This window comes from Danio aesculapii, chromosome 16 (genome assembly GCF_903798145.1).
Source record: "Danio aesculapii chromosome 16, fDanAes4.1, whole genome shotgun sequence".
NCBI classification, from domain to species: domain Eukaryota; kingdom Metazoa; phylum Chordata; class Actinopteri; order Cypriniformes; family Danionidae; genus Danio; species Danio aesculapii.
Window position 1 is genome coordinate 37,633,995 of NC_079450.1, and position 17,931 is coordinate 37,651,925.

The following is a 17,931-nucleotide window of genomic DNA, read 5'->3' on the forward strand; positions in this document are numbered from 1 at the left end:
GAAACTCAGTAGACACTGGGAGAACAGTATACAGACCCTAATACCAGACCAAAGTACTCACCAATTGCCCTGATGAGGGACACAAAGAAGACTGCAGGGTAGCATTTGCAGTGTGTGCAGACATGCTGTCCTGCAGCATCTTCTCAGGGCCTGGCTGATGCTGACAGAGATATCAAAAAAGGCTCATCTTCAATTCAATTCAATTCACCTTTATTTGTATAGCGCTTATACAATGTAGATTGTGTCAAAGCAGCTTCACATAAAAGGTCATAGTAAATAGGAACAGTGTAGTTAAGTTTGTAGTGTTTAAGTTCAGTTCAGTTTAGCTCAGTTCAGTGTGGTTTAATAATCACTACTGAGAGTCCAAATACTGAAGAGCAAATCCAACGATGCGCAGCTCTATAGATCCCGAACCATGCAAGCCAGTGGCGACAGCGTAGAGGGAAAAAAAACTTCACTAAAGGCGGAAGTGAAGAAAAAAAACCTTGAGAGAAACCAGGCTCAGTTGGGCACGACCATTTTAATTTCTCCGCTGGCCAAACGTCTTGTGCAGAGCTGCAGTCTCAGTGGCGGAGGCTGGAAGCTGGCCTCAGCGAAGACTCGTCTGTCTCTGGAGCGTCACAGGAAACAGTCTCATGTTCTCCACTCTTCCATGACCATCGCAGTAGTTGCTCAGGATTCGGCCAGGTCCAGGATATGGAAACCTTGGGATCATCTCGTCGTTGGTCTTGGATCGAATCAGTGACTCTGCATAGTCTGAGGGCCTCGGGAAGAGTATTCCCAGGTGGAAATGGAGAATAAAGAAAATAATTAGCGTAGCTGATGTTCACAGTGTATATCAGCAAGATGCATAACCTGTGTGGAAGCCCCCTAAGTGTATGCTTTACTGAACAGATAGGTCTTTAATCTAGTTTTGAATTGGGAGAGTGTGTCTGAGCCTCGGACGTTATCAGGAAGGCTATTCCAGAGTTTAGGAGCTATAAATGAGAAGGCTCGACCTCCTTTACTCGACTTTGCTATGTCATCTTCTTGACATACCGGTAAGTTCCAATGGATCCTCCAGTAATGCTGCAGGCTTGTTTTATGAAAAATTCAAAGAGGCTTTTAATCCTGGTCTGCTTTTAATAATTTTTAGGTTCTTCTGTTGCACCATTCTCAGACTCATCAAAACTGGTTTTGAGACCAAAACACTTCCAGTATGTAAAGAATACAAGATGGGGCCACTGTAGTCAATGCCTTACTGATGTGTGTGGTCTAATGAGGAAGCTGTTGCTGAGTGCAGATGAGAGTTCAACATGCTAGACTGTTAGACTGTACCCATCTTTTACCTCACGCTTGTGAAAGACAAAATGAAATGTTTGGGCTAGTCTTTCTTCTATAAAAATGCCAGTTTAATATCATCAGATGCTGAGTCATCTAATATGTATCACAAAGCACTGAGACCTTATAGCCCGTTTCCACTGAGTGGTACGGTACGGTTTGGTATGCTTTTATGGCCGTTTCCACTGTCAAAAGGCGTACTGAACTGAAATGTACCACTTTTTCGGCACCCTTTCGAAAGGGTACCAAACACCCAAAGGCGGAGCTGGACGCGCAGCTGAACGCTATTGGTTAACAGAGATACATCATTCGCTTACGCAACAAGCCAGAATGAAAACAAAAGAGCCGCCATGTTTAAAATACACAGCCGAGAGATCTTTTACAGCGTAAATATATACACATATAATAACGAGCCATGGTCGACCCGGGCTCAAACAAACCTTGTCGTCGTCTTGATGAACAGCCACAAAGCCAAAAAGATGATTTACCCTGTGCCCCTTAGTTTCCTCCGGGTGCTCCGGTTTCCCCCACAGTCCAAAGACATGCACTATAGTGAATTTGGTAAACTAAACTGGCCGTAGTGTATGTGCTTGAATGGGTGTTTCCCAGTGCTGGGTTGCAGGAAGGACATCCGCTGTGTAAAAACATATGCTGGTAAGTTGGTGATTCATTGCGCTGTGGCGACCCCTGATGAATAAAGGGAATAAGCTGAAGGAAAATGAATGAATGTCTATGTGAAGTGCCAACAAAAAATTAAAACATACTATAAATTCTGTTTTGGAACATGCTATAATGCTTGTTTGTTTTTTCTCTTGTTCAACAATAATAACACTTTTCATCAATATGCCATGCATAAAATCTTTCAAAAATGTTTGATGAAAGGTGATGACCCATTTTAAATGTTCAAACTTCAACAGTATATCAAAATTGTCAAGTTTATCTCACTAAAAGGACACTGACAGTCATAATGCATGTGCTTACATACAGTAATCTGGAATATAGCTATTACATATAATCATTTAGCAAATGTATTTGTCCAATTACATAAAACCAGTCATCAATTTTTAAACAAAATGTACATTAATGACAACTTAGTAATTGCTGAAAAACAAGAACATATCACTGCCATATCAACCCGCAGCCCAAGACTGCTTACTCACTGAAGCTAAGCAGGGAGGAGCCTGGTTAGTACCTGGATGGGAGATCACATGGGAAAATTAGGTTGCTGTTGGAAATGGTGTTAGTTAGACCAACAGTGGGACTTCAGCCTGCAGTCTGTGTGTGTGTGTGCTAATGCCCCAGTATAGTGAAGGCGACGCTATACTGTTAGTGAGCGCTGTATTTCAGATGAGACATTAAACCAGGGTCCTGACTCTGTGGTCATTAAAAGTAGATGCTGCACACTGGTGGCGAGGTAAAGAGAACACGTTTAATAACACTTTAGCGTTTCTTTTACTTTTTACTTTTAATATGTGTGTGTACAGTGCAAGTAAAAGGAGTTGTTTTTTTGTGAAACTCAATAACTAATACATTAACATTAGACAAATTTATACATGCTGACCAATAGTTAACTACTTCCCTGTGCTTTCTTTCTTCTCATATAATACTACTACTGTATAGCTGCAAGTAATTCATACCAGCTCACAGATCAAATTATCAAAAGCTCCAACAAAAATCTTGCATATTTGACTGAACCCAGAGACTTTTCACTGTGGTTATGTTTTTTTCCACTTAAAAAACTATTGTGTATAAAAGCATCCTCGTCAATATTTAGCTTTCATTATAATTAAACAAGTCAAATAAAACCTTTCTACAATTTCCTTTGAATTCTGATACTGAAAACGAACATTTTATTATCTCCAGATGCTGAAAACACGGTCATTCATGGTCTTCTTGACACTCAGGCTCCACAATTGTCTGAGTGAGCTGGACATGCTGCACGCAGATCAGCCCTGCACTGAAGTGAAAGACCAAAATGGGTATGACAAGTTCCTTCAGCAACATCTACATGAAAACACACCAAACAATCTAGATAGCAATAAAACAAAAACATTAGTTAATTAATTATTAAAATCTGGAGGCAAGATCTTAAATCTGAGCTTTAATCTGTGTGTTAACAAGAAAAATACTATGTGATTTCTTTGAACTCCCAATAGCCCAGGAACTTGAGCAGTGCAGCCGAAAACATGACACGTTTCAGGCCAATAGCTTTGCGCGTGCAAACCCTGGCCCCAAACATCACACAACCCACTCAGTTCAGCAGGAAGAAGTAAGTCAACTCAGTATGAGGCAGATAAAGCACACCATTGTATCATCATGAAACGATCAAAATGGAGACAACCAAAGCAAACAAATGGCATGATACTGTACAGCATTAAATTATATGTCTATATGCATTATATATTTTTTTTATGTGCTTATGTATTTTTATTCAGATTCATTTACTCGCTGTCTGACTGTTGGCATCGTGCATCAAGTGGTCTCACCACTAACACATGGGCAATGACCCAGTGCACCACTTGTCATATAAAAGCACAGGATTTCTCTGATAATAACTCTGTATAAAATGTACACTGCCTGACAAAAGTTTTGTCGTTAATCCCAGATGTAAGAGCAACACATTGACTTCTAGTTGGCAGAAGGTAGATTGTTCCCATGAATCATCTGTTGAACCGCATCCCAGTCATCAAAACACTGCAGAAGACCTACTGGAATTGGAAGATTCTCACAGAAATAAGTCAAGTTTGGTGAAGGAAATGTCATGGTTTGGGGTTACATTCAGTATGAGGGCGTGTAAGAGATCTGCAGTGTGGATGGCAACATCGACAGCCTGAGGTGTGAAGACATTTGTGCTGTCCACTACATTACAAACCACAGGAGAGGGCAAATTCTTTAGCAGGATAACGCTCCTTCTCATACTTCAGCCTCCACATCAAAGTTCCTGAAAGCAAAGAAGGTCAAGGTGCTGCAGGATTGGCCAGCACAGTCACCCGATATGAACATTATTGAGCATGTCTGGGCTAAGATGAGGGAGGAGGCATTGAAGATGAATCCAAAAAATCTTGATGAACTTTGGGAGTCCTGCAAGAACGCTTTCTTTGCCATTCCAGATGACTTTATTAATAAGTTATTTGAGTCATTGCAGAGATGTATGGATGCAGTCCTCCAAGCTCATGGGAGTCATCCACAATATTCATTCTTTTTCCACTGCACCATGACTTTATATTTTATACTGTACATTATTTCTGTTATGTGACAAGACTTTTGTCTAAGCAAAGTCAGACCTTACTGTCCTAATTAAATAAATAAAAATCAAGGCATGATCATATTTTATTTTGGTAAACTAAGCATACTCTAGAGGCCTTTGAGTTTCATATAAGCCACTTTTGATACCAAATGATCAACTAGAAGTCGAGTTATTATTTGTTGTTCCTAAAACTTGGAAAGGCGACAAGACTTTTGTCAGGTAGTGTATTTTTATAACATTCTGATTTAAGTAGGGCTCTTAAACATATAGTTTTTTTTTCTTTTTTCACTAGGCTACATGACACATGATAGGTAAATTCCCCTTTATTTAAGAGAATAATTTAAAGATGTTGCATATAATTAGGGTGTAAATTATCATATGCATTTGTTTTATTGCAAACCATTTTATGTTATAAATAAACATAATATATAAACCAGTTTATGTTTTGTTGCAAAAAATATTTTTCCCCAAGAAGGTCCAGATTCCAAAGGTAGTGCTGATATAAAAAAAAATCAGGCCCTGGGTGAGCTGTGTCTGGATTTCAGGGGTTTTATGATGTGGTCACATATTAATGAAGCTCTTCATTGGTCAGTTTAAATGTCTCAGTATTTGGGCTTTGGTCTCATGGACAAGGAAGATACAAAATTAGATTGTAACTTTTGCTCTGTCTCTTTCCTGCTCTGCTCTTCTCCTGCTCTGAAGTCTTTCTTCTCTTGCTCTACTGCTATCTGGCTCTCTCTGGGCCCTACTCTCTGTTCTCTCCCTCTCTCTGGTAACTTTTTTCAATTTTAAGCTGGGTACAATTAATATTATGTTGTTATTATTTCATGTTTTATTATTTTATCAAGTTATTTTGTAACTAAATCAGTTGTAACCATAGCAAATTATTGGCACGCTCGCTTTAGGCATGACAATGGAAATGCGGCTGATGTGAGCCAACACATCAATGTGGGCAATGTGTGACAAGTTCTAGATAAAAACAAAAATAGAAAATATTCAGTTCATTCATTCTTTCCCTACAGTGAAAAAAAGAGAATGTGTTAGCTATGTGTTCATCGAGGGGAAAGATATAGTAAACACTATGTCAGCGAGAAGACGTTCATTCACAACTGTGAAGATCGACACATCTAACAGTGCCAAAAGTGTATTTTCTGAGACCAAGCATGTTATTCTTGTCCGAGATAAAACTGGGAACCCATGTCTAGCTGATCATTTTGAGGCATACCATAACAGAAATAATACCACACCAGATGATGACCAGACTGCAACAATGCTAATGGGAAATAACATTGTGTTACTTTTGAGGATGTATTTTAACCTGTGATGACCTAACAAAAATGTCTGAAGGTACTTTTTAGCTTTGCTCATTTCATTATTATTTTTAAAATAGTAAAAAAAAAGTTTGTCTAATCATATTTATATTTATATTCATTCTAAATATTTCATTCTGTGTGATTTTTAAGCTGTTGTTTTAAGCTGTACTCATGGAGATCAAAAAAAGGATTATAATAGACAGACACACACACTGTTTATATGCTTTTGTCAAAGTAATTTATTAATGCAATTACTTTGTTTGCAATCAAAATAAATACACTATAAATCTACTTGGATTTAAATATAATATAATTTATTTAAATTAAATAAATTATAATATATAAAAGTTGTCAATTTGCTGCCATGACATTATCCATTGTGTTTGCAGAGATTTATATCAACCCTGTATTGATCCATTGCAAATTTCAAAATGGCTCAGTGGTTAGCACTGTCACCTCACAGCAAGAAGGTTGCTGGTTCAAGTCCCAGCTGGGTCAGTTGGCGTTTCTCTGTGGAGTTTGCATGTTCACATGGGTTTCCTTAGGGTGCTCAGATTAGTTAAATTAGGTAAATAAAAATGGCCGTAGTGTATAAGTGTATGTGTGAATGAGAGCGTGCATGTGTGTTGCCCATTACTGGGTTGTGGCTGGAAGGGCAAACGCTGCATAAAATATATGCCGGAATAGTTGGCGGTTCATTCACTTCTAAAAACAAGAGACTAAGCTAGGGGTGTCAAACTCAATTCCTAGAGGGCTGCAGCCCTGCACAGTTTAGTTCCAATCCTGCTCCAACACACTTACCTGTAGGCTTCAAACAAGCCTGAAGGACTTAATTAGTTTGATCAGGGGCCTGTTTCAGTAAGGAGGTTTAAACCAACTTAGAGTTTAAACTTGAACTTTGTGTTGACTTACCAAAAGCTTAAAACTCAGTTTTAGGTTTCTTTGAGTAACAAAGTCTTTGAGTAACATTGAGTAGACTAAGGCTGCTGTCACACTAGAGTTTGAACTTGCGAAATTCTGTCATACGGCGTTGCGAAAAGGGGTGGGATTAAACAAGATGTTTAGACATTTAAAAAAGCGAGCGATTGGTCCATATTTTACATATCTGTCTAGAGAGGTCATGTTTTGATCATCGATTGGTCTCAGGCAGTCATGTTATGCGATTTCAGAGTTCACCAAGCTTGAACTTTGCAACGCAGCGATCTGTGAAACTTGACGCACGACCTTGCATTTCCTGTCTGACGCATAAGAATGGAAGTCTATGGGGAGAAAAGTCTAGTGTGACAGCAGCTTAACTCAGAGTTAAGCACGCACACGGTCACTATAAAAAGACATTATCAATGGAGCGCAGATATTTTAAGTAACCATGGCAACATCTGAAAAAAATAGAACAGCATTTCTTTCTCCACTTGAACTTGATGTGCTCATGCAAAGGTATAGCAAATATGACCATTTATTTAAAAAAGCAACACCACTGCATCAGTGAAACAGAGACAGTGTGGCAAAACATAGCTGCTCAAGTTAATGCGAAAGTTTACAGTTAAAGTATTGAAATATTTAAGTATAATAAAATAGAAATAGAAAACTTTGTTCACACATGTGGAAATTCATTTCTGGCCTCCCAAACATCACAAATACAAAAACAAAAACACAGAGCACAAAGCTTCCTACACCACAGATTTCCAACACACAAACCTAGACATAAAATCTACTTCATGACCATTTATTCAATATGGTAATAGCAGACAGTATAAAAGATTTCTTAAAAATATTTGTTTTTGCTGTGGGTACTACCAGAAGGAAGCTTTTCAAATTCATAATAAAGAGGATGAGATGAGTTCTGAACCATCTGTGAGGCATTCCGTCTGGTCTGGTTTACATATAGTTCCACAAGCTGCTTCTGGGGGTCCATTATGATCTTACTAGCCACGTTAACGATCGTTGCAAGTTTATACTTGCTTCTAGCTCCAAGATTTCTGTACCAGCAAGAAATATTATAGGGGATAATACTTTCAACCAAACTTGTATAAACCTTCCTCAGAATACCCTTACTAACATTAAAACTATTAATTTCCTAAAAAAAGAAAGAGTTTCTGTGTTCTCTTTCTTTTTATAGATATAGTCTGCATGTTCACCAACATTTAAGCCACTATCTAAAATAATCCCCAAATTAAAACAGTTTACAATCTCCACATGTTGACCCTCAATAGTAACTGGATGACATATAGGCTGCCCTTCCCTACTATTAATTAGTTCTTTAGTTTTCAAAGCATTCAGTGACAAAGCACTCTCCTCGCACCATGTCACCAGATGTTCTATGTGCTCAAAGTAGGCCCTCTCTAGCTTCTCCTTTCCTTTGACAATAAGTCCAACCACAGCAATGTCATCAGCATACTTGAGTAGGGTAATATTGCCTTTAGAAATCTGCATTTCACTTATATACATCGAAAATAATGCAGGTGATATCGCACAGCCTTGGGGTGCTCCAGTGTTCAAAACAACCTCTTCAGATATTGAACCCTGTACAGACCATCTTTGAGGACGATCAGTTAAAAAAAATGTATCCATAACACTAGGTGCTCATTAATATTAAGCTTTAATAATCGATTCAGTAAAATGTCAACTTTGACAGTGTTAAAAGCTGAACTAAAATCAATAAATAAAATTCTGGCAAAAGCACCAGGGTGCTGAATGTGTTTGCTGATCGTATGGAGCAAGGTTAAAATAGCGTCTTCAATACCTCTCTGTGCTTTGTAGGCAATAAGTAATGTAATGTGTGACATTTATAGACTTTTCACTTGAAAAATTGGCTGTAATTTTGAAGTTATTCAGATGTAATTGGATTAAATTACATAAAATAGGGTATTGCATAATTTCTACAAAAGGTTTGACAAAAAACAATGCATATAACCTTAACTCAATGTTCGGTGGAAATATTTAATTTAAGGTTCCCACTTTTACACACGCTGATCAGTTTAAGATAAACTTTCTAAAATTGAGTTTTAATAGATTTAAAAGTGCACTTGTGTGTGTGTCTGCCTTTATTATTGATCAAGAGGTTGATATGACATTTAGAATATAAGCAGAACTAAAAAATAGTTTGTCGAACGAGTAATAATCCCATTAATCTAGTTACAGTAGATGTCCCTATCGAAGGGCAGTGAATTTAAGGTAATTATTCATTAAAAAAGGACAAGCCATTCTCATATGTTACTGAAATGTAGGCAATAGCTATGTTTCCATCCAAAAATGCTAATTCAATTTATGTTATTTAAGTTATTTAAGTTTATTTATTTTACTCCCTAACTACATCAGAACAGCAGAGTCACTTGCTGTCTTCAAGAAACGACTAAAAACGCAACTGTTTAGTCTCCACTTTCCTTCCTAATCTGCAACTGCCTCTCTGGCTATACCACTAACTGTGCCCTCTCTCTCTCTCTCTCTCTCTCATCTCTAGTCTCTCTCTCCTCTCTCTCTCTCTCCTCTCTCTCTCTCTCTCTCTCTATCTCTCTCTCTCTCTCCTCTCTCTCTTCTCTCTCCTCTCTCCTCTCTCTCTCTCTCTCTCTCAAAAAAAAAAAAAAAATTTACTAATGCTTTGCTTCTTAGACTTTACACACCTGAAACTTGTCTATAGCGCTTGTTCACTGCTGCTCTTATAGTTGTGTGAATTGCTTCCTTGTCCTCATTTGTAAGTCGCTTTGGATAAAAGTGTCTGCTAAATGACTAAATGTAAATGTAAATGTGCAAACCGGAATATCGCATAAAAGATGTACAATAAAGCAGCGTTTTCATCCAACGAGTCAAAGCGAACAAAATCGACACAAATATCAACAGTATCAAACAGAATTTACTGCAGTAAAAGAAGCTACGTGAATCTTTTCTTTATTTAATAAATGACTGTCACCTCAGAAGACAACGCCGACACACAATGAACACGGGGTGGCATTTGAAGCCATGAGACATGGAGAACAGACGTTCTTGACATGCTTCAGACGCTCTGGAGGTTATTAATAATATAATAACATTAACACTAAAATGGGTAAGGCATTTTAGAATGACCAAAACAACATTTCAGATGTTTTACAATGTGCTCAGCCTGCTGGTTTATCCGTTCACACACATTTTCATCATCATATGATCTCTTATAACAAACCTTTTTTAATACACATACTGGAAGTGTTTCCATCTTAGTTTTTGCACATATTTTCTGATTGAATAAAGAGTTTATCCTACTCAGTTATGCGCATATGCTTTTTATGCATATTTTCAAAAGTTATGTCCATCTTGGCGTTTCCATCAACTGATTTTTTTTATGCACATCTCCAACATCTCTCTTTTTCAGAAATGATTATTTCCCCAGGGAGTCCACAAATTGACAATGGAAGCACCATAGCAAGAATAAATGTCGAACAGGTAGGATTGTGGGGGTGGGAAATGTTCATTTAAGTGTGAGTTCACCCAGCAGTCAAAATTTCACGCTGGACCTTTAATGAAGGGGGAATTTTTTTTTCTCACCCTTTACCCTAGTATTACTCTGACTCAGTGGAGAATTTGATCATCATTTCTGAAGTTTGTGGTGTAAGATAAGCAGGGGTCAGGAAAGAACAATTTCCTGTGGTCTACATGCCACACGCACGCGATGCTTAAAGGACTTATTATGGGCCTGTGATGGATATTTTCACATCTCTCTGCATCACCATGAAGGTATTGTCTAGTAGGCTCTCACGCTATAGAGACAATCAGATTTGAAGCTAGAATCTTGCACAATTCCATCCAACAAAAAAAAAATCCATCATATTTCCTCACATTGTTTAACATACAGTCATGTGAAAAGCTCTGCATGCATGATTAACAAATGGAGAAAGATTCAGCATAAAACATTTGCATAAGAACATGCCAACAAGAATGGACCTTTTGGATTCATGGTGACTGAATTGATTCTGCGCTGCAGCTGGAGTCATGATTTTCATTGAAGTGAATGTGAACTGATGAGCTGAACTGAGTGTCACAATAGGCCATGACAAACTCAAACATAAATGTGTCCATGTTCATTTATCTGGTCAACATGCAAAATGAGAAACCACAGGATGGGAATGATGATTTTAAGCCTACACCGTATAATAATCTCTAAATCTCATAAAGAATGGAATGAGGGGGAGTCACGTGAGTACCTCAAGCAAGATGGCAGCTCCTTAGATAAGCTCCTATCCACTCGCTAATTATAGCATCATTTATGATAAACAATTGACTTTTCTTTGGAAAAAATAATCTAAGACCGTTTATGACCCAAACTTGAATGACTTAATCACATTTTGGACTACATTATGATGACAACAACATCCAAATATTTCAAGAAAGCAAATCGCATAGTGATGAGACAGACTTCACCACCCACAGAGGTGAAGGCAGCATCGAGCTCACCCAGAAAACTGGCTGACACAAAATTGAGTATGGAAAAACTGTTTGCTAAAGTTACTAAAATGAGTAACAGAGGGCCGAATTTCACAGCTGGAAGCTGCGACAAAGCGCCTGGCGACTGACAAGGATGTTAAAGAAAAGAAAATAAAGAATTTTTTGGAGCAAGTTCAAATGCTTAAAAACCCCAGTAAGAGAAATAATGTAAGGCTTGTGGGGCTGAAAGAGAAACACGGGACGAATGGGATGCTAAAAGAGTGCATGTAGAAAATTCCGAGTGAAGGGCTGGCGATCGAAATGGAAGGGGAGTACGAATTGAGAGGGCACATGAAAACTGGCCCCCATGCCCAGCCAGGATCAACCATTGACACCGATCAGGTTTTTAGGGCAATCAGCACGTGAGAAAGTACTGCGAGCCTCGCGAATATGGTATGGATTTGAGTGGGAGAATGTCAAATTATCTGTGTTTCCTGATACGATGAGGGAGCTGGCTAAAAAATGTATGACGTTCCTGCCTGCTAAGAAGGTGCTTCAGCAGCTTAATGTGAGATATACTCTTGTGTTCCACGCAACTCTGAGATTCACTTGGGAAGGCAAAAATCGTAGCTTTACCAACAACAAGGAAGTGGAAAGCTTCATCGCCACATTGCGTAATGATGACACATAAAACAGGTATTTCAATTATAAAGCGGATGTTGCTTACTTAGGGACAATGAGGAACATATAAGTCAATTTTGGGGGGAATTCTAAAGTGAGTGGGAATCAGCTTTAAGGTGCCAGGGCAACATGTTGCCAGAGAGTAAAACCACCGGCCGCATGTGGAGTGCTTCACGGACCAATAAGAAATATTTTGTGGAAACTATAAGCCAAATAAAATATAAGTCAAATAAAAGTAAAAGACTACAATAACTAAAATGGCTGATGAAAAAATAAGTCAAGAGAAACATCGCAACACATCTAAAAACAGCAAATAAACAAACTAGAAAGAATATAATAATATAGACAGGGATATTTTGGACAAGGAGGTGGTGAAGCACTCTCTCTCTTTCTCACACACACACACACACACACACACACACACACACACGCACACACAAAGATCAACTTACAAACAATGAACTGGCAAAGACGAGAGGGAAGAGAGACAATATATAGGGAAAAAAGAACATGGGAGGTGGAAACACTTACACAAACAAGGACTAGATGAGGGCTAAACAAGGGAGTGTGGCACCAGGAAGCATGGAAGGAGGAATAGGAGAACACATGGCGGACACAAACACAGGCTGAGCTATGTGTTCAGACACAGGATAAACATAGACAACACAGAAAGGGTAGACAAGGCAGGGCTCTGATAAAATGTCTGTGTAGCCTGCTAGAAGCATTTGTCCCTATTCTCTATTTCTTCAGTTCCTCTCGCAGTATGTTCTGTTTTTGTTTAATAAAGTAAAACTCTGCAAATAGATAATCAGCCTTGATTAACTTACAAACTCTAATAATAATAATAACACAACAACAACAATACTAAATTTGACTAATATTTTCATTGTAATATTTGTAATTTTTCAATGGAAAGTAATGAAATCAGCTAATTTCGTTTTGTTTTCAAACACCTTACACAAACCACGACATGTGAACTTTATAAAAGAATAAAAAACATAAATAACTTGGACAGGCACAATCCCCACATCCTCAACAACCCCTTCAACTATACAATTTACTGGTATTTAAAAGAAAAGTGTGGCAATATGTAGTATTTTGCTGTTAAAAACACTAGACGTGTTAGATAATTTGCTGGCTCGTGTACTTACATTATTACAAATGTTTATAGAATGTCCAAATCCAGAGAAATATGCTTATTTAATTAGTGACATGAACTGTATCCTGTGTTGTCATGCTTATGATGTCATATACCCTCGATTTCCAGTTTTGGCTTTAGAGAAAATACTAAAGACGCTTCAATATGTAGGCTGCAAAGAGCTGCATTATAACAAAAGCTTGTAGAATGACAAAACAGTGCAACCACATTATTAAGTGGTTATCTGTAACATAATCAAAGCTTTGCAGCTTTGGTGCAGTGTCAGGCTTGTCTCACATTAGCAATTACATCAGCTGTTTTGTTTTGCTTTGACGACCTTAAGCTTAAAGCTGCAGTCACACTGCATTTTTTGCCCCATAGACTTCCATTGATACGGATGCGAATGCAGCAGATCGGAAATGGAAGCTCGAGCGACAAGTTTCGCAGTTTGCTGCATTGCAAAGTTCAAGCTTTGTGAACTCTGACCTGCAAAATTGCATCACGTGACTGCATGAGGCCAATCGAATATCATAACATGACCTCTCTGTACAGAAATTTTAAATATGGACCAATCGCTCACTTTTTTTTGGATGTTTAATCAACTTGTTTAATCTCGCCCCTTTTCACAGTGCCTTACAACAGAAATTTTATGCTCAAACTGCGGCATTACACTGCTTCCTACTATCATGATAATAAGTGTTGAATACTTTAGCACAGCTATGAACATGATTTTTGCCGGGAGCACCATGAAGATAACACTGCCATGATTCACACTCAAATAAACACATCTTGGTATGGTTATGTGCTATCTAGCTGCAAAAACTAGATAACGTGCCTTTAAAAAGACAAGAAAAGTCTTGATGTGGGCCTAAATGAGTGGAATCAAGTATCCAGATTTAGTGACTGAACGTTTGTAAAGAAGCTCAGCAATGTCAATTTAAATATCAGTATTTAAGGGTCTGTACAGTATTGTTCAGTTATTGTTCAGTTATCAATCAAATATATTTTAATATGTGAGTAAATCTGCATCTTTTATTTCAAATGTCATTTCTAGATAACAAATGAAATGAAAAACAAAATGAGTAAGAACAAGGTTCCTGGCTTTCTTTATAATATCTTCTTTTGTGTTCAACAGAATAAAGAGAGTCATTAGATTTTGAACAACTTGAGGATGAGTAAATAGTGAGCAAATTTTAATATTTTGAACAACTCATCCGTAACTGAAACCTGATTAAATTGTTAATGCCAGAGATTTTTTTTTTTTTTTTGGTGGTTGGAGAGCTATTTCATTATCATAAAACTGCATGTCTTGCGTTTTATATATTGCACAATGCCCTATGCATATACTCTGCGCAGTGCATCAAGAACATAATCATTAGGACAGTTTAAAGACCCCAACATATTAAATGAATTTAATTAAAAGAGTTAGTGGTTAACTAAAAAACACAGTCGTACCACTTCCTTTTACACCACCACATCATCTGCCTGCAACTCATGCAAGACCATCAGCTATATAAGAAAGCAAACACTCCCTCTTACTAAACTGAATCGGAGAGCAAAAATCTGACTGCATCTGTTGAGATAGAATACTTTTCATCATTTGGTAATGTATTGTTACTAATTATGCATTGAATAGATATGTGTCACACAAAATAAATTGTTAAATGGTTAAAGTTTTTTAAGTTGTAACTGGCATCTGCAATTATTTGAATAACTATTGTTACTGTTTTATTTATTTATATTCTATTATTAGTAGTAGAAGTAGTAGTAGAAGTAGTATACTGTAAGGGAGGATTTATCACCGAACACTACCTCATTAATAACATGTATAACTCATTTACAGGGAGTTTTAAAACTTTAATATTTCCTGTTTTAAAACGTTAAGGTTTCTTTCTTCTGTTAAACACAACAAAAAAAGCTGGAAACTTGTTACTATTGACTTCCATAGCATTTCCTTTTCCAACTAGTCAGTGATGTAACGTTTTCAACTTCAAACCATGTACTTTAGTGTTTAACAGATAAAACTCATAAAGGTTTGGAACCACTTGAGAGAGTATGATGTGTAAATTTTCTTTTCTGGGGTGAACTATACAATTTTTACCAAACGATGAATGCTTCAAATACCACACCTAATAATATTTATCATTTAGCCACAAGAGGGCGTCAAAAAGAAAAGAACTGGAGCGTGGCAGATATATGAATATTGAATATACATATGTAAATACTCACTGAATGATTGTTAAGATGCTTTGTAACACCCTGAACACACTGTTTTTATATTTTGCTGGTTGTTTTTGGTGAATAGCATAAAATGAAACCCCAATCAACCCCCCCACCCCCCCCCCCCCCTTCCCTCCCCCCACCAATAGTTTGAAAAAACTCAGGAAAGTGTGTGAGTCCAGCGGTGGGAGTGTCAAGTGGAGAAAGAGGGAAGGGTTTGCATAAAAAGGGGAGTTTCATTAAGTGTACTACAGCTGATTTTCACCGGTCACACAAGTACAGATGCAGGGTACACAGACAGTGACTACATTTACATGGACATCAGTAATGGAATTACTTGCCTTAATGTCAATAAGACAATAATATGATTAAGGTGTTTACATGAGTTGCGTTTTGAATGTTCCTTTCATGATCCCGTTTTACATGCTATTGCACATAATTAGACACCATGCTATCTACATTTCCTTTAGAGTTTCATGTGATTTTGGGTGTTTCATTATTAATTTTTCAACTTTAACTGCAGTTTGGCACTTTCACATTCATTCAGGAACATTTCATGCATGCCCCTGTGACAAACGAGATATTGGATGCGAGGAACTGCTGGACGAGTGTAGTTTTAATAGAATTTGATACCGCAAGCCATATGGGGAAGAAAAACCTCCACATTTCTCGGTAGAAACACAGTCGTGTGTGTACGACACAGACTATCCTGTTACAAAATGCGGCGAAAATCCTACACGACAGTAATAGTTTGATTAAGGTGTTTACATGTTTACATTCGAAGAGCAGCATTTAAAGCGGATCTTTCAGTCCATAATATTGTGGTGATATTAACATACTGTAAACTTAGTAACTAAAGGAATGTCTTTAAAAACTGAAAGAGTACTGCTGACGAGATGAACTAACTTTGCCATCTGGATTTTACACAAAGATCTCATGGCCGTCACGTAGCTTCAAAGTTTCTTTTTAAACTGGAAGAATGAATTTGCTCGAAATAACGCAAAAACAACCAATTTTCACTTTTTAGTGAAATATATGTGTCCTGATAGTGTTTTTAGCAACGTGGGACACATATATGACTGTTAACATCTCAAAAAATGTGTTTTGGTGTTTCATTACCCTTTAAAATGTGATTGACCAGTCAGAATGTATTATTATATTATTATATTATATTATATTATATTATATTATATTATATTATATTATATTATATTATATTATATTTACCTTTATCCTCAGATACTAAAGATGCTGTCATTGATGATCATCATGGCTTCCATACTTCACACTGGTCTGTGTGAACTGGACATGCAGCACCCAAATACGCCCTGCACCCCAGCAAAAAACGTGAATGCTTACAACTCATTTCTCAAAAACCACATTCGTGATGACCTTCCAACTGATCTGAAAAAAGAGAACTGGAAAAAGTACATCAACAGAATTGGCACCTGGGACAGGCCGGTTCAGTCCTTTTTTCCTTTGAGTTTAAAAAACAATTTGACAAATGTGTGTTCATCAGGAGGAAAGATGTATCGGGGCAACCTCTGCATCAGCAAGACACCCTTTTCCTTTATCACAGTGAAGATCGACAGTACAACTAAAACAATCAAAAGAGTGGAACGTCGTGAGAACTATGTTATTCTAGCTTGTGATAGATTTGGCAACAAATGCCTCCCTGACCATTTTGAGGCAAACACCAATAACATTCAACCAAATATCAAAAAGCCAAACTGCAGTAAATCCTGGCTTGTATCGGTTTATGAGGAAGCATTTCCCTGGCTGTAATGTACTGTAACTAAAATATTAACCAGCAGAACTATTTTTTTCAGTGTCACTGTATTGTTTTTTAGCAACATCTATAATGCAGTAGTTGCTGAAAAAATATAGAATAAATTGCATTCATAAAAACACTTTGAGACTGTCTGTTTCATTTTATTTTTATGTTCCCCTCTTTAGACATTTTGAAAGTGCACTTATAGTCTATTTGCAGCTACATGCCAACTATCTCTTTATATATTGTCTTAATAAGTGCTTCAGAAACAGAAGGAAAATTTGTAATTTCTGTGATCATATCTGTTAATTCCTTTATTTATTGACTACACTCAAAACAAAATAAAACATATTTAAATGTAAGCCTTACTTAAAACGAAATCAGACAACTAAGAAAAGGTCACACTGAACCATAGTAGCCCATGAGTAGGCCCACAGACAATCTGCACGCGCAGAAATCCGCAGATTTTTAGCCCATCATTGAGTCTGTGTATTTACTTGTGTAAATGTGTGTAAAGTTATATTTATTCCATTTTTTAAATTAATTTCACTAATATTATTTGTGATATAATAATAGTAACATGAAAATGTTCTTATGATTTGTTTACAATACATTTTGTAAAGTAATATTTTCTGTTTTAGTAGATCTATTATATGAAAGACTTGCTTTGTTTACCAAATAATTGGATCTAATTAGATTTGCATTGGCGACGCAGTGACGCAGTAGGTAGTGCGGTCGCCTCACAGCAAGAAGGTCGCTGGTTCGAGCCTTGGTTGGGTCGGTTGGCATTTCTGTGTGGAGTTTGCACGTTCTCCCTACATTCGTGTGGGTTTCCTCTGGGTGCTCCGGT

General features: G+C 37.3%; 1 long non-coding RNA gene across 1 annotated transcript; it reads left to right on the top strand.

Annotated features, from left to right (window-relative positions):
• The first annotated feature begins 14,628 nt into the window (after window positions 1-14,628).
• LOC130242743 (uncharacterized) lies at window positions 14,629-17,220 on the top strand. Its single transcript, XR_008839084.1, has 2 exons — window positions 14,629-14,693; window positions 16,550-17,220. It is a non-coding gene; the product is annotated as an uncharacterized LOC130242743 (long non-coding RNA).
• Window positions 17,221-17,931: the final 711 nt, after the last annotated feature.